General features: G+C 45.0%; 1 long non-coding RNA gene across 6 annotated transcripts in view; it reads right to left on the bottom strand.

The window, feature by feature from the left end:
• Positions 1 to 15,962, bottom strand: part of LOC142699153 (uncharacterized) — a 193,206-nt gene extending 177,244 nt beyond the window's left edge. For all 6 annotated transcript variants that reach the window (XR_012866039.1, XR_012866036.1, XR_012866037.1 and 3 more), the window contains exons 1-2: positions 15,892 to 15,962; positions 6,375 to 6,447 (exon numbers count right to left, since the gene is read on the bottom strand). This is a non-coding gene — a long non-coding RNA (uncharacterized LOC142699153). The remainder of the gene's footprint in view (positions 1 to 6,374; positions 6,448 to 15,891) is intronic.
• Positions 15,963 to 23,015: the final 7,053 nt, after the last annotated feature.

Raw genomic sequence — 23,015 nt, 5'->3', positions numbered from 1 at the left:
ATTCCTAATTAGTTATCCGAATGTTTCGGATTTAAATGGTATTTTATAAAACTGTGAAATTAATAAACGGCTGCTGTGGCCATTTCACATCCAACCTCGGTGTCACGTGTCTTTTCTAAAAGGTGGGAGTGGAGGGATAGGAAGGGATAAGTGAAGGTTCACTAACACACGACTCTACTTAGGCAGGTCATGAGAGTAGTCTAGTGGGGCAAGTAGCTGTAGGTTGCGGTTCTACGGGGGATTTGTCAGTCACGAGTGGAGTTTGGGGAAATTTGTTAGATGGGTTACGTCAGTTGTTAGCTTCAGTTGATACTTCTCGTGGGTCACAGCTAGCAGGTCCCGTTGGAGCTTGGTCAGAGCAGGGACAGTTAGAGGGGGGTGCTCGTAGGGAGAGTACTGCGAGTGCTGAGGCAGGCTCTTCGTCATTTAACGCCTTAGATGCCGGGGTCCAGACGGAGAAGGTAGATGGGGCTAATAAGCCCTTGCCAGTTTCGGATACTGCAAAGGGGAGCATGTACATTCGCTTTGAAGGACCATTAGGGACCCACTTAAAGCCAGAGCTCCGTGAAAAGATTTGGAAAAGGGAGAATTTGGATATTTTTACTTTATTGCCGTTGGAGCGATTTAGCGTGGAACGGTGGGAAAAGGGCAAGGAACATCGTAAGGAGGAGGATGATGAGAGAAGACGGTATAGGCTGATTCCGCGCACATTTGGGAATTGGCTACAAGCTTTTTCCATCATGGCTAGCGTTATAGGGGAGAAATGCCCAGAACATTGTTCCGGTTTATTTTATTACTTGAATTCTATTTGGGAGGCTTATAGAACGTATGAGGGTACTGCTTGGCTTAAATATGACGAGCAGTTTCGTCAGCGTATGGCGGTTCAGTCATCCCTGCGGTGGGATCATAAGGACATAAGCTTTTGGCTGCACCTTATGACTACACCAAAGGGGGCTGGTCAGGGGGGTCATGTTGAAGTCGCGAGTTTGCATAACCCCTTTCAGTCGTCACCCGGCGGGTCTAGATCAGCGGGTTCGTCGGGGAGTTTTAAGAAAGGGGTCTGCTGACTCTACAACGAGAGCACCTGTAAATGGGGAACTAATTGTGTCTATAGATACGAATGTGCCGGGTGTGGGGGTGGTAACCACCCCATCTTCAAGTGTTTTAAGCGGGCACGAGGAGGCACGGCGAAGCCAGGGGATGGTTCTGCTAAAGGGGGTGAGTCCAGTGAACCTCGACGCTATGACGCCTTGGCTAAAGAGGTACCCCGACAATGAGAGGGCACAGCTATTATTGAACGGTTTTGTGGACGGATTTAGGATTCCGTTCTCCGCGGGGGTGGGTGTTTTGATGGCTAATAATCTGCGTTCGGTGCGGGATCATCCAGAAGTGGTACGAGACAAGTTGCGGAAGGAAGTTTTGTTGGGTAGAATGTTAGGCCCCTTTTCTGATGTTCCTATTTCCAATTTGCGTGTCTCCCCGCTGGGGATTGTCCCCAAGAAGGAGGCGGGTAAATTTCGGCTTATACATCATTTATCTTATCCGAAGGGTTCTTCGGTAAATGATGATATCGATGAGTCTTTGACGCGGGTTTCCTATACGTCATTTGATGAGGCGGTTCATTTGGTTAGGACGGCGGGGCAAGGGGCGCTTATGGCTAAGGTGGATGTGGAGTCTGCATTTTGCCTTTTGCCGGTGCACCCAGATTCCATGCACTTGCTGGGGTGCTCGTTTGATGGCCTTTTTTATATTGATAGGTGCCTTCCTATGGGGTGCTCTATTTCTTGTGCCTATTTCGAAGCCTTCAGCATGTTTTTGGAGTGGGTGGTCCGTGAACGAGCCGGCTCTAAAGCAGTTATTCATTATTTGGATGACTTCTTTTGTGTGGGCCCTGCGGCTCGGCCATTGTGTGCAATATTGTTATGGGCAGTGATGGATGTTTTTGTTGACTTTGGGGTTCCGTTGGCATTTGAAACAACAGAAGGACCAACCACAACGACCTGTTTTTTGGGAATTGAAATTGATTCCCAGGCAATGGAATGTAGGTTGCCAGAGGCAAAACTTATTGATCTGCGGGCAACGGTGCAGGAGGCTCTGGTGAGAACAAAAATCACCCTGCGGCTCCTTCAATCTTTATTCGGGAAACTCAATTTAGCCTGAAAGAATTATGCCCATGGGCCGTGTTTTTTGTAGGCACTTAGCACAAGCAACTGCTGGTGTTAGATGTCCCCACCATTTTATTCGCCTTGGCAAGGAGCATAAGGCGGATTTGAGGGTTTGGGATTCCTTTTTGGTAGAATATAACGGCAGATCATTATGGATTGCAGAGGGAGTTTCGAATGTGGAGATACAATTTTGTACTGATGCTTAAGTTTCTATCGGTTTCGGGGCGTATTGTCAGGGAAAATGGTGTGTTGGTACTTGGCCACTAGAGTGGAGGGAGTGTGGTTTGACGGGTAATCTTTGTTTTCTGGAGTTGTTTCCCATTCTTGTTGCGGTGGAAATTTGGGGACCGCTTTTGTCCAATCGGTCAGTGGTTTTTCACTGTGATAACAAGGCGGTCGTGTGCGCTATTAATAGTTTGTCCGCCAATTCCCCCCCGGTGATCACAGTGCTACGCCAGTTGGTCCTGCTGTGTTTGAGATGGAACATTCTATTTAGGGCTCATCATGTTCCTGGAGTTTTCAATGACATTGCGTATGCTTTATCTCGATTGCAGTGGGATTGTTTCCGTTGGCTACCTCCAGAAGCGGAGAGGGATCCGGTTTCTTGCCCCGAGCACCTTTGGAGGGTGGTGTCGCTCGTCTGATATGTTGGGCGAAGCGTTCGCTGGCCCCTGCTACGTGGGATGCTTATACCAAGATCTGGGTGAGATGGTTCCAGCTGGAGGATTCGTGGTGTAGTCAAGGGAGTCCTTTTAGTGCCTTAGAGGGGATGTTTTGTTTTTTGTTATCTCTTATGGAGAGTGGATCTTCAACTTCCTCTGTTGTTAAGTCGGTAGCGGCAGTTTCCTTTTTCTTTAAGTTAATTGGTTGTACGGATGTTACTAAGCATTTTTTGATACGACGGGCTCTGCAGGGTTTTCAAAAAGGGCATGTCGGGCAGGATAATCGTGGGCCGGTGTCTTTTGCAATGTTGGAGGGACATTTTCTCAGTTGCACAGGATATCCCATTCAGATTATGAGAGGTTGTTGTTTCAATTGGCTTTCTCTTGGGCTTTCTATGGGGCTTTTAGGGTTGGCGAATTGGTTAGTCCCTCAAAACGGGTGCAGGGCGGTATTCAAGTAACCAATGTGTTTTTTTCAGGATAGTGTGTTGAGAATAATGTTGTATCATTCAAAAACTGACAGGAATAGAAAAGGTTTTGAGATTTGTTTGACTAAAATTCATGAGGGGGAATCGTGCCCAGTGGGGTGTTTTCTGCGTTTCATGGCTGTGTGTCCTCAGGGATTTTCCTCTTTGCTGGTGCATGCGGATGGTTCAGCGTTGTCCAGATATCAATTTATTGCTGTCTTTAAGAAATGCGTACAAGGGTTGGGCCTTTCACATCTGGATTACAGCTCTCATTCTTTTAGGATTGGAGCTGCAACTGAGGATTCTCGTTTTGGGCTCGACACTGCTTCAGTTAAGAGGATTGGCCGCTGGGAGTCCAGCCGCTTTCGTTCCTATGTTAGGCTGCATTTGCTGGAATGTTGATTTCTTTATCTTGGGTTTATTTTGTGTGGGGGGGATGTCATTCTTTTACTGTGTGACTAATTTTCTGTTGCTTTCAGGTTCTGCAAAATGTGTGGTTTGGTTTCTTGGCCATTCCTATATTTACTGGGCTGAAAGGAGTGCCCGTGTGCGTCCGAATGGTAGGTATTTGGGTTTAGATCCGGATGAGATGGAGGTACACTGGTTCGGAGTTCGTAGCCTGACCTGGGATCAGGTAAGGCCTTTGTTTCAGGATGCGGGTAGGTCCAGGGGTCTACCTGACATCTTGATAATTCATGCAGGGGGTAATTACATTATCCCATGCGGAACCTCATTAAGAACATTAAGAGGGACTTCTTATGTTTTGTAGACACCCATCCTGGGCTTTTGATTATCTGGTCCGAAATTCTACAGTGGGTAAAATGGCGCAATGCGCAGTCAGTTTCGGCGCTGAATAGGACCAGAGTTAAGATTAATAAGACAGTGGCCAAGTTTATTCGCCTAAATGGTGTGTTGGTAGTTCATCACCGACTGTTGGAGGATCGGGGCGCGTACATTGGAAAGGATGGGGTTCACTTAACGGATGTGGGCCTGGATGTTTTTAATTTTGGCCTCCAAGAAGGCCTGGAGTTGGGTTTTCAAGTGTGGCGGCGCATGAAAATTTAAGGAGTCAAGTTTTCATGCTGTGGTGGGTCCTTGGCAACGCTATTTATGTTTTTATATATTGCTGTCTTTGACACAATATATTGGTTTTATTTTAAAGCTATGGATTTGGGCTTCTCTAAGGGGCGGACCCTGGGAAGCGTGGTGCTTTAGCATACTCGTGGTGACGCCACTGTAGCTTATATGGTCACGGCTAGTGGTTTAAGGGTATTGCTTTATTTATGTTTTGGAGGTTGTCAAGGACTTAGCCACATAATGTTAATATGTTAATTATGTTTATGATATGTTTATACTTGTTTATTATATATTCTCAGGTTCTGTAAAATAAATCATCTAATAAAACTGTGACAAGCACCTTCCAATTTTAATTGTGTCGTTGTATATTTATTAGATAGGAGGGTGTTTGTGTGGCCCCTTGTCGCCCTTGTACCGTTATGTGAGCCCAGAGCTAAGCAGAGCTGGGCAGAGGGCGGTCATGACGGGTCTGGGCATGCAAGGGGTCATTTAGAGGGGTATTTTGGTTATAGGTTGGTGGGTGGGTTTGAGTCAGGAATTGTGCTAGGGGGTTGTGAGCATTGGAGGTGGGGTTAAGGGGATGTTTATATAGTGGGATAAGCAGGGAAGCCATTTTATGGCTTGAAAAATTTTGTCCCGCCTGCCCTTCCGTTAATTTTTCTTTTGAGCGGAGATGAGCGGTCACTATACGCATATACACTTCCATTGCAATGCTGCCACCTAGTGGCCAGGAAGCATTTTTATGTGTTGTTTTAGTCATAGAACCCGTGCTTACATGTTCTGAGCTGTGCAGATGCTCACGTCAGTAAAGCTCACTGCTATGTAACACTGTTCAGACAATGGTGGCTTATTGCAGGCACCGTGAAAACCGGCTCGGGCACTGTCTTTAATATTTACTTTAGTGTGCAAGAACAGTGTAGTATGGGCAAGTAATCAGTGTCGGAACATTGAATAACTCACAAAGGGGCTCTTTTTAAATTTGATAAAAGGTAACTGTTCCCACCTAATGGGTTCAGATGCAAGGGCTGCGACCCATAAATCAGCAACTATTGTGCCAGCAGGGCTGAGTAGGCCCTGAAGCCAGAGAGGGCCCATTGCTGTGGCGGTGCAGTGCAGGAACCTCCCCACAGATGATTGCTGTGAATGAGGCAGCATTGGATGTAACAAGTGGAAGTTGCGTGAAGCCTCCCTGTTATTTAGTTGCTGAGACGATGGGTTACACCTGTATCAGGGAAGAGTCAGAGCTCTGTCCCAAGGAAACCAAGCTGGTAAAACCCCATTTCCTGCATTGCCTGAAATTGCCGCCATTTTGTGTAATATTTTAAGTGACTGTGCCTATCTGCTAAGAACAGTTTTTTGTATTTCCTTTTGCAAACATTACCGGCCTACTAAAAGAAACCTGCATCAAACCTGGGTTTCTTGTCATCATACTGCCAGTAACAATGCAAGGGCAAATACATTACTCGCCCTCACTAGCCTCCGCTCATGCCAAATTTTATGGCCAAAAGGACCATAACAATTTTATTCTATTGGAAATAAAAGGTGGATTTCTGACTTTAGGGAACAGAGGGTAAAATAATAGTCATGTTCCTCACCTCTGTACCTGAGGTATGGTACAATTTGTCCCGTAAAAATTAAGCCCTCATATGGCTGTGTCAACGAAAAAATTATGACTTTTGGAAGGCGGGGAAGAAAAAAACAAAAACATAAAAATGAAACTTAGCCTGATCCTAAAAGGGTTAATCGAAGACTGAATAGCTATTAAAAATTATATTAAAAATAAAAGGGGAGTCCTGACTACAAAACAGAGGGTAAAGAACAGAGATGTTCCTCACCTCTGTACCTGAGATATAGTTGTGTTATACTAGATATTGTCTATAGAAGATATACATGTTAAAAACACATATATTCTGATGTATCAGGAAGATACTATCACACCTCTGCGGGTCTAGAACTCATATCTAGCCTGAGTGTTATCAGTAATTAATATAAATATTAATTACCTGTCTTGTGATTCCTTTCTTGCTGCTGACAGGATTATATGTCACGTTCCTTCTTCTCACTGGGATCCGTCATCTGTAAAGAATCAAAGGTGTGATAATATGTTCCTGATACATGTTATAGACACTTTTATGTATTACACACTAGGGCCATAATTATTTATCTCAGGTATAATGTACAAATAGAAAATAAAGAAAAAGACGACATTAAGGACCTGTTCACATCACCGCTGCCCTTCCATTGAGGGATTCCGTCGGAGGTTTCCGTCGGGTTAACCCCTCAAAAATGAAACAAAATAACATGTCCCCCCTTGCCTGCGCTGTATGGCAAAACCCCATTTTATGGTCAAAAGTAGCATAACAAGTGTATTCTATTGTAAGGCCCCTTGGGTGCCTGGAATTATGGAGCTTATGGGTATATGGTTTATATAGTTTAAATTAATGGTTATTATCAATGTAATTTTGAAATGGTTAACACAGTTATTTTTTCTGAGTCGTTATAAAGGGTTACCAGTGCCTAGTAGGCAACAGTTCACAAAAAAGATTCAGGATTGTTACCACACAGGGTCCTCAGTGGTGGAGTGGATGCAACGGCGTGGAAATCCACTTTTTAAGGGATGGCTGGAGTCTGGCAGCTGGTGTCCATTTTCCCAAAGCAAAGGAGCTGAAGAGCCCTTTCCAAAAGCTTATGGACTGTTATTGTTGTCCCATGCTTTTTAGAGGGATGAGTTATCCTCTAAAAATAGTTCCTCCACCCCCCCTTCCCTGCATGTGGCATGGCCAGAAGTTCCCAGCTTGCAGTAAAGTGGTCCGGGGATGTGGGACAGCGCTGGTGTAGAGGAAGGAGGAGTCAGTCCTTACATTGCACCCTCATCTAACAGGTCCATGAGGCAGGGTTCTGCTCTGCCCATGAGGAAGCAGTAGGGGCATGGATGGCTCGAGGTGTGGTGGGAGTATCAGAGATAATATTTTCTGTTTTATTGAATAACTAACTACAATTGTTTTGTTTTTGATTTCACACATAAATTATGTCATTGTAAAGATCAAATGTATTTGTCAGGAAAAAGTCATTTTTGTTTCAGGCTGTTGTATATTACAGGGGGTTAAACTAGTGTTATATTGAGATGTAGTTTTGAACTCTGCTACATTACTTTCGCAGAGTCCACAAAGGGGGGAATGGTGAAGGTTCTGATCAGGTACATTTTTGGTTTGTTTTGAGTTAATTAATTTGGTTTCAGGAGATCTAAAAATGTGTAAGAGACCCCAATGAGTAATCCAGATTAAATGTGTATGAGAGTAACCTAAATTTTGAGGTATTTCTGTGTAGATGGTTCCAGATCTTTCCAGAACAGTAAATATGGCACTGGGTAAGCTGTGCTGTAGTCTCCACCCAATATGAGGTATTGTGTAAGAGACCATCCCCCTCCAGCAAAGTTACACAGGAGGCAGAGGTGACGTCACTCACACGAGTCTTTATGGATTTAGATGAGGGAGAAGGCAGAACAAAAATTGTCTGGACATTGTTAATTTGATGTAAAGTTTTTAGGAATGTTTTATTTTTATTTGTTTTTGTATTAATCAAGTATTTGCAGAACCTGATAAAAGTGAGATTCTCAAAGTATTCTGGATTATCAGATGAGTGTGGAGAAGTGTATAACATTTGGTTTTATTTTAGAGGATGAAGACGCCACCCCTTTGAGATGTTCTATCTATATGTGACATGGGTTTTTAATGTAAATTTGTAATAAAGAGATATTTTATTATACAATATGTACAAGACAGGATACGAGGCACCAGGTAAATCATCCAGAAACCACTCTCACCTTCTTGTTCATCTCAAGGAGCGGAGCTGGAGGTGCTCGCTGAGGCTTGTAACCTGGCAAAAGGTAAGATGGCCGACATATACACTGACTCTAGGTACGCTTTTGGCATCACCCACAATTATGGGCCCATTGGTAGTAGGAACTTTATTGGATCATCGGGTAAGCCAATTGAGAGAGCGAGAGAGGACAGAACTGACAACAAGGATATGTGCAGCCAGGTATCAGTAAATTGGCTTGTCCCTGGATACAATAATGCCACCACTAGGTTTGTAGCAGCCGGCATGATGTGCGCACGGCATGACATAGGTAAAACAGCAAAGGTACCTGTGAAAAGTGCAGCCCGGCCAGATTACCCGTCCCAGCGACTGCAGAACATACAACTACCCGAGGTAGAAGTGTATGACAATGTGCTCGTGTGTGTAGATCTGTTCTCAGGGGGGCCTGAAGCCCGGCCGGTATCTTCCCCAATGCAGGCGTTGTGTGTAAGTGACAAGGGAACAGTGTTATACCAAGTATTGACCTGATGTTTGTACAATGATAAGATGTTAGCAGTTCTCTAAACGTTGTCCCAGAGTTAGTTTGTTTAATAACTGTATTTAAGAAGTGTTGTTGGAATATTAAATTCTGAAGTTAAGTTTTATGTAAAGTTCTAGACCAGCCTTAGCATTGGACTATTAGAGTCATGCGTCAGATAAAAGGTACAGAAGCGGAATATTCCCATTAGAAAACATTTTTATTTGTTTATTTTTATTTTTGTTGTGAAAGAAAAATTTCTAGAGCAGAGAATTCTGTGCAGTGTATATGTGTAAGTATAGATATGTATATAAAGAAGAAGAATCAGTTTGTAGGTATCAGTTTTAGTTACTGACCAGTGTGAACGTTTAACATAAATCTGTCATTATTAATGTTCAAGTTAATTATCTGATTAAGATCAATTACTGATTAGGCTATGAAAAGCTTGTTCTCCACAGGAAGAGTCCAACTGGGAGCGGAAGGCGTGAGAACCAGATTCTGACAGAATGTGGACGGATAAAGGAAGGTAAACCGGTAACACCCAAGGCACTCTTAATGGCACTTGCATTGATGGTGTATGACCTCACATATGCCCCAATACTGCAAGGATCGATTTGGTAAGATCTAATTGGTATGTCCCAGGTTTTACAGCTGTCGCTGCTAAATTCTGTTAGAGCTGTTTGATTTGCCTACAGAACAGTCCTGGCAGACCGGTGCCAACCTTATCATACCCGCCTCCCATGAAGAGAACCGACCTTTAGAGGCCTTCCCAGGTAGAACGAACCAGGTCAGAGTAAGAAAAATTGGTTTGAGACACTTGCCAAATAAACATGTGGGATCTGTGTATGTTTCTGTGAGGTGGAGATGTTCTAGGCAATCAGCTGAGATCAAGGTACAAATCCTGCTGAAAGAGTATCACCAAGTGCAAATGAAGTACCCAATAATTACACATCTTCTAGGTGCACTGTCCATTGTAACAGAGAAGTTTTTCCTTTTATATATATATATATATATATATATATATATATATATATATATATATATATATATATATATATATATATATATAAAGGTGTTTGATGTCATTTAAGGGCCTGACATTATTGTATGTACTTAGAACAACGTTTATAGTGTATGCGGATGATGTTATCACCAGATTAGTATTTATTTTAACAATTGACAAAGAGTTGGGGGTCCCCAGCAAGTGGCAGTAAATATGAACTAAAAGACTTTTAACACGATGAACTCCATCACTGAGATGCGGCAGGCGCAGCCTGAGCCACTACAACGCGTTTATCATGAACTGACGGCAGTGTCACAATTCTAAGCGGCCGCCCAGACAAGTAACTTGCCAGAGGAAGAGTACAGATGCGGAGGGTTTGATAGTCACAATACAACTCCACTAATCCGCCTACGTGGGATCTCACCCCAGGCTCACAGCATGAGGTGCTATGTACAGCCTGATGACGTAAACTAAAGGAGACGGTGTCGGACAGATGAGAAGGACCAAACCGAGTCTTGATGACATCAGCAAAGATTAAAGTAAAGACCAAAGACCTGAGTGAATCCGTCAGCAGGATCAAGTGTTTTGATAAGTAAGTGGCTAGGAGGGGGTAATAATAACTCCCCCACTGGACACCAACGTAGTCTGACTCCACAATTGTGTGGGTTACCCTGAGGGTGACAGTCAGTGAAGAGCAGAAGACAGGAGAAGAAGAAGACGATGGTGTACAGGACTGGCAATGAACTGATGGGACCCGAAACCTGAGGGTGATAGCATTATGATTATTAGTTGAGGCCCTATTGTTTATAATGTATGAGGTTTATAATTATAATGTGTGTAAATATGCCACGGTGCTGCAAATTACAATCTGAGGAGTTTTATGTGGAGGTGTGAGGTGAAGGTCACTGTGCTGCCCATGACCTGTTATATCTGCAGGGGTAAAAGTCCCATTAGGACAGTAAGTGAAAGTGCGACAGTTGTTACCATTAATAAAATATAGACCGGATTAATTATATATATATATATATATATATATATATATATATATATATTACAACCAGCAGCGGTTTGTAGATTATATCAAGACAACCATCCTGTATCCAGAGGAGAATAGGGAAAGTTAGGACCACTCCGACACCTTGGAAGTCCAGGTACAAAGGGGGGTTACACATCAGGAGTAGCTCGTCTCAAGCTGGTGAAGAAATCCAAAACCCCTACCCGCCTGGTTCGAGTGGTCAGTGGTAGGTTGCTAGGCAAGACTCAGGGATAGAGTAATAATATTTTTAGGGGGGACGGTCAGGGATCAATACTATGTATATTGTTTGAAAAATATTATCCTCACACATATGTATATACATTTCAGTTCTTTGTATAATATACTGATATATATAACAAGTTCTTTGTTCATGTCGGACACACCTATGGAAGACACCGCCCCCTGGAATGCAAGAAGAGTGAGTCTGAGAAAATGGTGGGGGCTTGGGCACTCCCACATCTCTGGGGAGGAGGCATGTGTCTCTTTCTGTGTTTCTTTGTTCTGAATAAAAAGTTTTCAGTCTTCCTCCTGACAGAGACGGAAGCTGTACCAAACATCTGTGTGGTGTACTTCTCTCCAGGCATGCCTTCAGCTTTCAGTTTACCGAGGTGGTTGTTCGGTATGAAATACGGACCTGACAGGAGGAGCAGTCCTGTGATTATAATGTGCAGGCAGACTATGGAGGGCAGTCGGTAGCATCAGTGGTGAGACAGGTGTAGACTCCAAAGGGAGTTTATTGCCCCCTCCTTGCTGCTGGTGGGAAAGACCGTTGTCATAGGATATGGACGAAGACTGCCTCCTTTTTCATCATTGGGATCTGCAGCTGACCACGGTCAAGAGACTGGTCATCCAGCTGCTGGAACAATCTTGGAGGCACCTTGGGTGATGCCGGGATTCCTGTGAGCGGTGAGTCACCTTCATGTTTGGCTGCATAGTCAAGCACAAATGTGTTGACGGATGAGGATTTGTTCTCTGTTTTAAAGGACAACTTGGGCTTGTTTGGGTGGCAAAGGTTGGAGTATAAGCTCTGCCAGTAAAGCCAGTAGGTTAATACCCCACCTGACTAGATGGTTTGTACAGATTAACCTTTTGTGGCTTATTATTCTGTGGTGTGGCTCCTCTGGGAATTTACCTGTCCACCAATATAGGGGACAAGATCCACAGACGAGAATTTGTGATATTTGGTTTCAGTGTATCACGTAATGGTGGACAAAGAGCGTATTGTGGACAAGAAGCTTAGTTTTGAGAGAGGGTCTGAGAAAAATTTCAAAGTGGTAAAGACCTGTACGATGTAACCTGTCATTTAAACGAGATTATGCTTGCCTTGCTGTAAATATTACAGAGACGCTACATAAGTGTCAGGATTGTGAATAGACATGACGTCCTGGCTGGAGGTAATGTATATTCACTGTCAGGACACTTGAGTAACGTTATAGTGTGTTTATGTGGCTGCACATAGCGATATAGCTATATCGCTATGTGCTGTGTAAATGAATGGGGAGAAGTGTATGACGCTGATTGGTCACTGATTGGTCAGCGTCATACACTTCTCTCCACAACGCCCACTTGGTCAAAAAGTAAAACACGCCCAGTTGTCCATTAAGAAACTCATTAGCATGAAGCTAAAATAGGTCATAACTCCGTCAAAAATGATCGTTTTTCGAAACAAAAAACACTGCTGTAATCTACATTACAGCGCCGATCATATTATGTAGAAGATAGGCCACTTATAATGTGGTGACAGAGCCTCTTTAAAGGTTCACGGTTTTGGCTCATTTTTTTTGTAAGCGCTTCCCTGAAAAGGCCGCTGTACTCTTTGCATGCTCAGATAATGTAGAATATTTAGTGCACACAAGCTGCATGGAGGTGCAGCTTGGTGGTGCTATGATGAGAAATGTAGGCGTCGTTTGTCATTATGTCCGGAGATTGGCTGGGCATCCAAGGCAATCAGTGTTTGGAATCAGCTCATCCTGTTTCAGCGACATCCTTAATCCTCTCTAGAAGTAGTCGGTTCTTCTGGATCGTATCCTGGGGCAGCGGCTAGAGCGCCCAAACAGGAGTCTCCACGCAGATGATTGCTGTGATAGAGACAGCATTGAATATAACAGGTGGAAGTTGACTGAGGCCTCCATACGATTGAGTTTCTGAGGCAGTGGGTGGAAGTTGCCTGGGCCTCCCCATTAAAGCGATAAGGGATGTTGAAGGGTAAGAAAGAGGAAAAGCCCTGATTTGAAGTGGATGTTAGTACTGTATCAGTGAGGAGCCCAAGCTCCGTCCAAAGATAGGCAAGCTGGTTGTAATGACGGAATAGGAAGACGTACAAGTGAGCCCTAATCTACCCGCAACCCAGTCCCTGCCTACTTGCATGGCCCCTCCCAGGCCACGGCGTACAACTGGGCGATGGTCCCTACACTCAATATGTGCATGACAGACAACACAAGACAGGGTACACAGAATAGAGGGAAGTGGGACAGTTGCCAACGGCAACACCGTGAGCAACAGAGTAGTGAACGAGCCGAGTAAAACCAGGAGAGTATGTGGTAACAAAAGCAGAGCAGAAGAATAGTCAGTCAATCAAGCCAGGGTCGATATGAAGCAGGTCAATTGCAAGTAGCAGGAACAGCAGAGCCAGGAACCAGAGAGAATCACAGGCACAGGACAAGCAGCAAATGCAGGTATACAAAGACCAAGGGCGGGAGCTAGCTCCATCTGGCCAGGCTGTGATAGGTTCTCCCACTCCTCAGCCTCCCAGCCTGAGTGGTAGCAGAACGAGTCATTCTAGCAGAGCTAGGCACAGATGCAGACTAATTAACCACGGGCGTCGACACAGAAGCTGTGTCAGGCAAATCCTTTACACTGGTGAGCCACCAATGCCTGCATTGCCTGAAATTGTCACCATTTTGAATAACATTTTTAAATTGACTCTGCCTCTCTGCTGAGATTAGTTTATTGTTTTCCCTGTTGGAAGTTTTGCCAAGATTCTAGCCTACTAAAAGGATTTGCATTAAACCTGATATTCTTGTCATCATTTCATGACTAACCCTGCGAGCACTTAACTGATACCCGGTCCTAAACTTTTTGGCATAGTTGGGAGGATAGTCGCAGCCCAGGAAAGATGGCATGTCGTATGGAGTGCCCAAGGAGTGAGCAGAGGGCACGGCAGGAAGGTTTACATGATGTATTTCACAGAGAGTATAGTCGGAGCTCTATTGGAGGGTAAGCTAGTGCCGGAGTTGCAGTCATGAGTACGCTCTTGCCAAGTGCACCTTTCCCTCAAGAAAGATGACTAGATCCAGTAAGAGGTTGTGGAGCCAGGAAAGGCTGCATTTCAGTAGCTGTAATGCGCCACAAGGAAGCGTTCAAGAGGCGGGTAGAGAGGAGTCTCCCAGCAAGAGAAAGACAAGAGGCTGTGCATGAGACTGAGACAAAGAAGGGAGTCCTGGGACCTTGAGTATGAGACTGCAATTGTTAAGTATGTGCCTCACCTGTGAGAGACTGTAACCACTAAGCTTTGAGCCTGAGGCCCAAGTAATTTTGAAGAGGGCCTGAACTGAGTCTAACAGGGCCTTCAGAGACTGTCGGAAGAAGGCCCAATTTGTGTGAAAGGAATCTGTGTTTTTGTTTCAGTTATTTTAGTTGCTTATTTTTCCTGGTGCCTGGAATGGCACCAAATAAGGCAAGGGGGCAATGAAAGGTATGGAAGGGAGTCTCCCCTATTCACGAGAGGAGCCGTATGGAGTAATGTAGAGATAGATTTTGCTGTCTCTTTCAATGCTTTTGTGTTATGCATGTTTAACACTTTATTTCCTTTATAGGTCCAGGACTAGAGGAGATGAGCGGTCACTATATGCATATATACTTCCATTGCGATGCTGCCACCTAGTGGCCAGGAAGCATTTTTATGTGTTGTTTTAGTGACAGGACCCGTGCTTACATGTTCTGAGCTGTGCAGATGCTCACGTCAGCAAAGCTCACTGCTATGTAACACTGTTCAGACAATGGTGGCTGACCCTAATATTTACTTTAGTGTGCAAAAACAGTATAGTATGGGCAAGTAATCAGTGTCGGGACATTGAATAACTCACAAAGGGGCTCTTTTTAAATTTGATAAAAGGCGACTGTTCCCACCTAATGGGTTCAGGTGCAAGGGCTGCGACCCATAAATCAGCAACTATTGTGCCTGCAGGGCTGAGTAGGCCCTGAAGCCAGAGAGGGCCCATTGCTGTGGCGGTGGAGTGCAGGAACCTCCCCACAGATGATTGCTGTGAAAGAGGCAGCATTGGATGTAACAAGTGGAAGTTGCGTGAAGCCTCCCTGTTATTTAATTGCTGAGACGATGGGTTACCCCTGTATCAGGGAAGAGTCCGAGCTCTGTCCCAAGGAAACCAAGCTGGAAAAACCCGCTTACTGCATTGCCTGAAATTGCCGCCATTTTGTGTACTATTTTAAGTGACTGTGCCTCTCTGCTAAGAACAGTTTTTTGTATTTCCTTTTGGTCGATTTGCAAACATTACCGGCCTACTAAAAGAAACCTGCGTCAAACCTGGGTTTCTTGTCATCATACTGCCAGTAACAATGCAAGGTCAAATACATTACTCGCCCTCACTAGCCTCCCCTCATGCCAAATTCTATGGCCAAAAGGCCCATAACAATTATATTCTATTGGAAATAAAAGGTGGATTTCTGACTTTAGAGAACAGAGGGTAAAATAATAATCATGTTCCTCACCTCTGTACCTGAGATATGGTACCATTTGTAATGTAAAAATTAAGCCCTCATATGGCTGTGTCAATGAAAAAATAAAAGAGTTATGACTTTTGGAAGGCGTGGAAGAAAAAAACAAAAACATAAAAATGAAACTTAGCCTTGTCCTGAAAGGGTTTAATCGAAGACTGAATAGCTATTAAAAATTATATTAAAAATAAAAGGGGAGTCCTGACTACAAAACAGCGGGTAAACAACAGAGATGTTCCTCACCTCTGTACCTGATATATGGTTGTGTTATACTAGATATTGTCTATAGAAGATATACATGTTAAAAACACATATATTCTGATGTATCAGGAAGATACTATCACACCTCTGCGGGTCTAGAACTCATATCTAGCCTGAGTGTTATCAGTAATTAATATAAATATTAATTACCTGTCTTGTGATTCCTTTCTTGCTGCTGACAGGATTATATGTCACGTTCCTTCTTCTCACTGGGATCCGTCATCTGTAAAGAATCAAAGGTGTGATAATATGTTCCTGATACATGTTATAGACACTTATATGTATAACACACTAGGGCCATAATTATTTATCTCAGGTATAATGTACAAATAGAAAATAAAGAAAAAGACGACACTAAGGACCTGTTCACATCACCGCTGCCGTTCCGTTGAGGGATTCCGTCTGAGGTTTCCGTCGGGTTAACCCTTCAAAAATGAAACAAAATAACATGCCCCCCCCCTTTCCTGTGCTGTATGGCTAAACCCCGTTGTCATAGGATACGGACAAAGACTGCCTCCTATTGCATCATTGGGATCTGCAGCTGACCACGGTCAAGAGACTGGTCGTCCAGCTGCTGAAACAATCTTGGAGGCACCCTTGGGTGATGCCAGGATTCCTGTGAGTGGTGAGTCACATTCATGTTTGGTTGCGTAGTCAAGCACAAATGTGTTGACGGATGTGGATTTGTTCTCTGTTATAAAGGACAACTTGGGCTTGTTTGGGTGGCAAAGGGTGGAGTATAAGCTCTGCCAGTAAAGCCAGTAGGTAAATACCCCGCCTGACTAGATGGTTTGTACAGATTAACCTTTTGTGGCTTATTATTCTGTGGTGTGGCTCCTCTGGGAATTTACCTGTCCACCAATATAGGGTAAATAAAGTGGTAAAGTGGTAAAGACCTGTACGATGTAACCTGTCATTTAAAACGAGATAGCCTTGCTGTAAATATCAAAGAGACGCTACATAAGTGTCAGGATTGTGAATAGACATGATGTCCTGGCTGGAGGTAATGTATATTCACTTTCAGGACACTTGAGTAACGTTATAATGTGTTTATGTGGCTGCACATAGCGATATAGCTATATCACTATGTGCTGTGTAAATGAATGGGGAGAAGTGTATGACGCTGATTGGTCATTGATTGGTCAGCGCCATACACTTCTCTCCACAACGCCCACTTGGTCAAAAAGTAAAACATGCCCAGTTGTCCATTAAGAAACTCATTAGCATGAAGCTAAAATAGGTCATAACTCCGTCAAAAATGATCGTTTTTCTAAATAAAAAACACTGCTGTAATCTACATTACAGCGCCGATCATATTATGTAGACGATAGGCCACTTATAATGTGAGCCCAGAGCTAAGCAGAGCTGGGCAGAGGGCGGTCATGACGGGTCTGGACCTGCAAGGGGTCATTTAGAGGGGTATTTTGGTTATAGGTTGGTGGGTGGGTTTGAGTCAGGAATTGTGCTAGGGGGTTGTGAGCATTGGGGGTGGAGTTAATGGGATGTATATATAGTGGCATAAGCAGGGAAGCCATGTTATGTCTTGAAAATTTTTGGCAAGAATAGAGGTGTGCAGCCAGTGTCAGGGTAGCTGTTTTCTGGTCAGTTTTAGGGCCTAGAGTTATGGAGGGTTTAGAGCAGTTAATTGCTAGGGTTAGGCAGGCAGGCAGGCAGCTGATAAGGGGCTGGAGTGGGTCCAGGAGCAGCTAGGGGCTTTAGCAGGCTCCCCGGCGGGGCGTCCCCCCAGAGCCCGGCGCAGACGGACGCTTGAGCCCCCCGGCGCAGACGGAGGAGTTTGACTCCCCCCTTACCTGGTCCCCGGTGGCTGGCGACGGTGGCGTTGTTCCGGTGTCGGGGACTGGAGCCATGGAGGTGTCGGGAGCGGCGGCAGCAGTGAAGAGGCCTGGAGTGAGAGGCCAAGGTGCGGTTCGCCGGGTGTCCAGTCGGGGTCAGCGCAGCACAGTCCATGTGCCTGAGGAGCGACGTGGAGATGGACGTTGAGGGAAGCGGTGGTGCAGAGGCGGGAGCAGACCCCCTCCTTTCCAGTGCGGTGGGCTCGTTCAGGGAGCCTGTCACAAGTTCTTCTGTGGGGCCGGAGGCAAGCCAGGACTCTGCGGCTGTCACGGTAAGTGCCTTCAGCGCTGCTAGAGCGCCATCTGCTGGGTCAGGGGCAAGTGTGCATAGTACACCCGTTAGCATGGGTGATTTGGCGCCATCTAGTCGCCGTTCGGAACATTGCAGTGTCGGTGGTAGGCCGGCGCCACCTGCTGTTCAGGAAAATTATTACATCGTGGTGGCAGGCCTGCGCCACATCCTGGCCATTTTCTTTATAGCAGCAGTAGTGGTAGGTCTGCACTGACTGCTGAATATGTACAAAATTTGCATCATCCAGCGCCTCCTGAGGGAGACGTTGGCCAGGTGGTAGGTGTTTCGTCTGTTTATTTGCCGTTCCAGGTGTCGTCAGGACGGGAGTCCGGTGTAGAAGCAGCCGATGCTTTGCGGCGGGCACTCGGGGTGCCTAGGATGCTCGGACAGGAGACGGCTTCGGTGGACTCAGGACGGACGGCCCCGTTAGTGTCTGGCGACGGGCAGCCTTCTGGTGAGTCACAGCGTTTACACACCATACACGTGGACAGTAATTTTAGTAATGAGAGTAGTCTAGTGGGGCAAGTACCTGTAGGTTGCGGTTCTACGGGGGATTTGTCAGTCACGAGTGGAGTTTGGGGAAATTTGTTAGATGGGTTACGTCAGTTGTTAGCTTCAGTTGATACTTCTCGTGGGTCACAGCTAGCAGGTCCCGTTGGAGCTTGGTCAGCGCAGGGACAGTTAGAGGGGGGTTCTCGTAGGGAGAGTACTGCGAGTGCTGAGGCAGGCTCTTCGTCATTTAACGCCTTAGATGCCGGGGTCCAGAAGGAGAATGTAGATGGGGCTAATAAGCCCTTGCCAGTTTCGGATACTGCAAAGGGGAGCATGTACATTTGCTTTGAAGGACCATTAGGGGCCCACTTAAAGCCAGAGCTCCGTGAAAAGATTTGGAAAAGGGAGAATTTGGATATTTTTACTTTATTGCCGTTGGAGCGATTTAGTGTGGAACGGTGGGAAAAGGGCAAGGAACATCGTAAGGAGGAGGATGATGAGAGAAGACGGTATAGGCTGATTCCGCGCACATTTGGGAATTGGCTACAAGCTTTTTCCATCATGGCTAGCGTTATAGGGGAGAAATGCCCAGAACATTGTTCCGGTTTATTTTGTTACTTGGATTCCATTTGGGAGGCTTATAGAACGTATGAGGGTACTGCTTGGCTTAAATATGACGAGCAGTTTCGTCAGCATATGGCGGTTCAGTCATCCCTGCGGTGGGATAATAAGGACATAAGCTTTTGGATGCACCTTATGACTACACCAAAGGGGGCTGGTCAGGGGGTCATGTTGAAGTTGCGAGTTTGCATAACCCCTTTCAGTCCTCACCCGGCGGGTCTAGATCAGCGGGTTCATCGGGGAGTTTTAAGAAAGGCGTCTGCTGACTCTACAACGAGAGCACCTGTAAATGGGGAACTAATTGTGTCTATAGACACGAATGTGCCGGGTGTGGGGGTGGTAACCACCCCGTCTTCAATTGTTTTAAGCGGGCACGAGGAGGCACGACGAAGCCAGGGGATGGTTCTGCTAAAGGAGGTGAGTCCAGTAAACCTCAACGCTATGACGCCTTGGCTAAAGAGGTACCCCGACAATGAGAGGGCGCAGCTGTTATTGAAAGGTTTTGGGGACGGATTTAGGATTCCGTTCTCCGCGGGGGTGGGTGTTTTGATGGCTAATAATCTGCGTTCGGTGCGGGATCATCCATAAGTGGTACGAGACAAGTTGCGGAAGGAAGTTTTGTTGGGTAGAATGTTAGGCCCCTTTTCTGATGTTCCTATTTCCAATTTGCGTGTCTCCCCGCTGGGGGTTGTCCCCAAGAAGGAGGCGGGCAAATTTCGGCTTATACATCATTTATCTTATCCGAAGGGTTCTTCGGTAAATGATGATATTGATGAGTCTTTGGCGCGGGTTTCCTATACGTCATTTGATGAGGCGGTTCGTTTGGTTAGGACGGCGGGGCAAGGGGCGCTTATGGCTAAGGTGGATGTGGAGTCTGCATTTCGCCTTTTGCCGGTGCACCCAGAATCCATGCACTTGCTGGGGTGCTCGTTTGATGGCCTTTTTTATATTGATAGGTGCCTTCCTATGGGGTGCTCTATTTCTTGTGCCTATTTCGAAGCCTTCAGCACATTTTTGGAGTGGGTGGTCCATGAACGAGCCGGCTCTAAATCAGTTATTCATTATTTGGATGACTTCTTTTGTGTGGGACCTGCGGCTCGGCCATCGTGTGCAATATTGTTATGGGCAGTGATGGATGTTTTTGTTGACTTTGGGGTTCCGTTGGCGTTTGAAAAAACCGAAGGACCAACCACTACGATCTGTTTTTTGGGAATTGAAATTGATTCCCAGGCAATGGAATGTAGGTTGCCAAGGCAAAACTTATTCATCTGCGAGCAACGGTGCAGGAAGCTCTGGTGAGAACAAAAATCACCCTGCGGCTCCTGCAATCTTGCCTGTAGAATTATGCCCATGGCCCGTGTTTTTTGTAGGCGCTTAGCACAAGCAACTGCTGGTGTTAGATGTCCCCACCATTTTATTCGCCTTGGCAAGGAGCATAAGGCGGATTTGAGGGTTTGGGATTCCTTTTTGGTAGAATATAACGGCAGATCATTACGGATTGCAGAGGGAATTTCGAATGTGGAGATGCAATTGTGTACTGATGCTTCCGCTTCTATCGGTTTCGGGGCGTATTTTCAGGGAAAATGGTTTGTTGGTACTTGCCCACTAGAGTGGAGGGAGTGTGGTTTGACGGGTAATCTTTGTTTTCTGGAGTTTTTTCCCATTCTTGTTGCGGTGGAAATTTGGGGACAGCTTTTGTCCAATCGGTCAGTGGTTTTTCACTGTGATAACATGGTGGTCGTGTGCGCTATTAATAGTTTGTCCGCCAATTCCCCCCCCGGTGATCACAGTGCTACGCCAGTTGGTCCTGCTGTGTTTGAGATGGAACATTCTATTTAGGGCTCATCATGTTCCTGGAGTTTCCAATGACATTGCAGATGCTTTATCTCGATTGCAGTGGGATAGTTTCCGTTGGCTACAAAAAGAACTAAGTGTGCCAGGCACACTGAAAGCCAATTTCCCAACTGCTGACTAGTATTGATTAAAAAGTAACTTTTATTAATTTTGCCACTAAGAAGTCCATATGGACATGAACAATAGATACAAACAGTTTAAAAAATTGTAGCCAATGTTGCTGCTGCACACGCTCAAATAACACTCCGTCTGCATGTATTGCCAGACAGAGCACAAGGTGCTGGGATTAACAAGATACCAGATTTGACAGATCGGCTGCTGCAGACTGCCGTGTCGTGACAGATTCAGTGTTACTCTCAAAGTTAAATTCAAATGTGCGTGCTGGGATTGCTAGGCAAACATGGCTGTTTAAAATAATAAATTTAGCCCCCCCGACATGTTTCGCTGTCAACACAGCGTCCTCAGGGGATCAAAACGGGGCTAGTGAGCGCGCGTACATATTGTTACTTCCTTTAAAGACTTCAATTTCATAACAGACAGGGTACACCTGTGTCGGAACCAATAGGATCTCGTTTTCGAGAGCGAGCCTCCACATCCCCAGATTGACATAGAAATTTGCCAATGTGGGGGCCGTGTACGTGCAGCCAATGCGGATACGCCGAATGCGCATGGGTACTGGGTCCAGAGTCGGACTCAGTATCTTTTTATAGGGGTTTTACTGAGTTTTTATTTTTACTGATGGCGCATGCGTATATTGCATCTGGCCAGTCTTAAAGATATGTAGTGATAGTGATAGATGCGCATGTCTGGGTAAAAGAGTAGCCGAGGCAATCCTCCATATCACTTGATTGGCATAGATATGAACCAATATGTGCGGAGATATAGAACCAATTAGGGTAAACCTGACGCGCATGGGCATCAGTATCCCAGTTGGACATAGTCAAATTGGCTGCTGTTTTGGTTCTCTTGGTGGCGCATGCGTATTCCATGTCCGATCGGACTTAGTCAATTTGGACATTTATGAATGCATTTATGCAATGTCCAGACTCGCATGGCTTACAAGAAAAGTACATGGGGCGCGATTGCGCACTAGAGACATAGAAGGACTTTAATGCTTTTTGTAGCAAAAGTCCAGATATATCGTAGCGTGGATAGTTCTGTGATTCAATTCTAGCCACGTCCTACGAACATCTGGATGAGTGCAAGCATCTGGGTACCTGAAGAATGCAGTAACAGAAAATCAAATAGAAATCAGGTATGTATTCTCGTATATGTGTATATATTGTCTATACTCGAGATTAATATATGAAATTTGTGTCCAGATGCTTTTGTACGTCCAGGAAATGGTTCACTTAGAAATGAAAAGAAAAAAGAAGAAAAAAGAAAGAAGAGTAGTGGTCCAAATGGACATGTAGAATAAAGAGTAATATATAAATAAAATATATAGAGAGATATGCTGTCCTTATTATGAATTGGAATGTAAATATTCAGATTCGCTGTCTAGCGAATATGGTAATTTGTCTGACATTTGCAAATCAATATTGGGCAGGGGGACTATAGGAAGGCAAAGAAGGTGAAGCCCTCATTCAGTCCATTAGGGCTCAGGGATCCAAGTCTGTGGATCCATTTAGCCTCTTCTTGTAAAAGTTTTTTATCAAGGTTACCCGCCCTAGGGCCCAATTTAACTTGAGTGATGCCCCAGAATTTCAGGGCATTAATATCACCTTGATGGTGGAATCTGACATGTTTAGATAAAGGTGTATCTTCTTGGGTGTTGATCGTACTTTTATGTTTGGAAATTCTTCTACGGAGTTGTTGGATAGTCTTGCCCACATATAATTTTGGGCAGGGACACTGTGCTGCATAAATAATACCACTACTTTGACAATTTATAAATTGTCTGATGGTGAACGTTTTGCCATCGCCTGGATTTATGAAGGTTTTGGTTGTCGGCATTAGTGGGCAGAAAGAACATCTGCCACAAGGGAAAGATCCCTGTACTGGAGGTGGAAGCCAGCTTTTACGTGACGTTGATGGTCTGGAGTAATGGTTATGTGTCAGGTGTTCACGGAGGTTTTTACCTCTCCTATAGGTAATGTTGGGTACACTAGAAATAATGTCACAGAGGTCAGTATCTGCTTGCAGAATAGACCAGTGCTTCT

The sequence above is a fragment of the Rhinoderma darwinii genome, unplaced genomic scaffold (assembly GCF_050947455.1).
Source record: "Rhinoderma darwinii isolate aRhiDar2 unplaced genomic scaffold, aRhiDar2.hap1 Scaffold_138, whole genome shotgun sequence".
NCBI classification, from domain to species: domain Eukaryota; kingdom Metazoa; phylum Chordata; class Amphibia; order Anura; family Rhinodermatidae; genus Rhinoderma; species Rhinoderma darwinii.
Note: the sequence above shows the minus strand (reverse complement) of the source record. Positions and strands in the feature narration are given on the sequence as shown.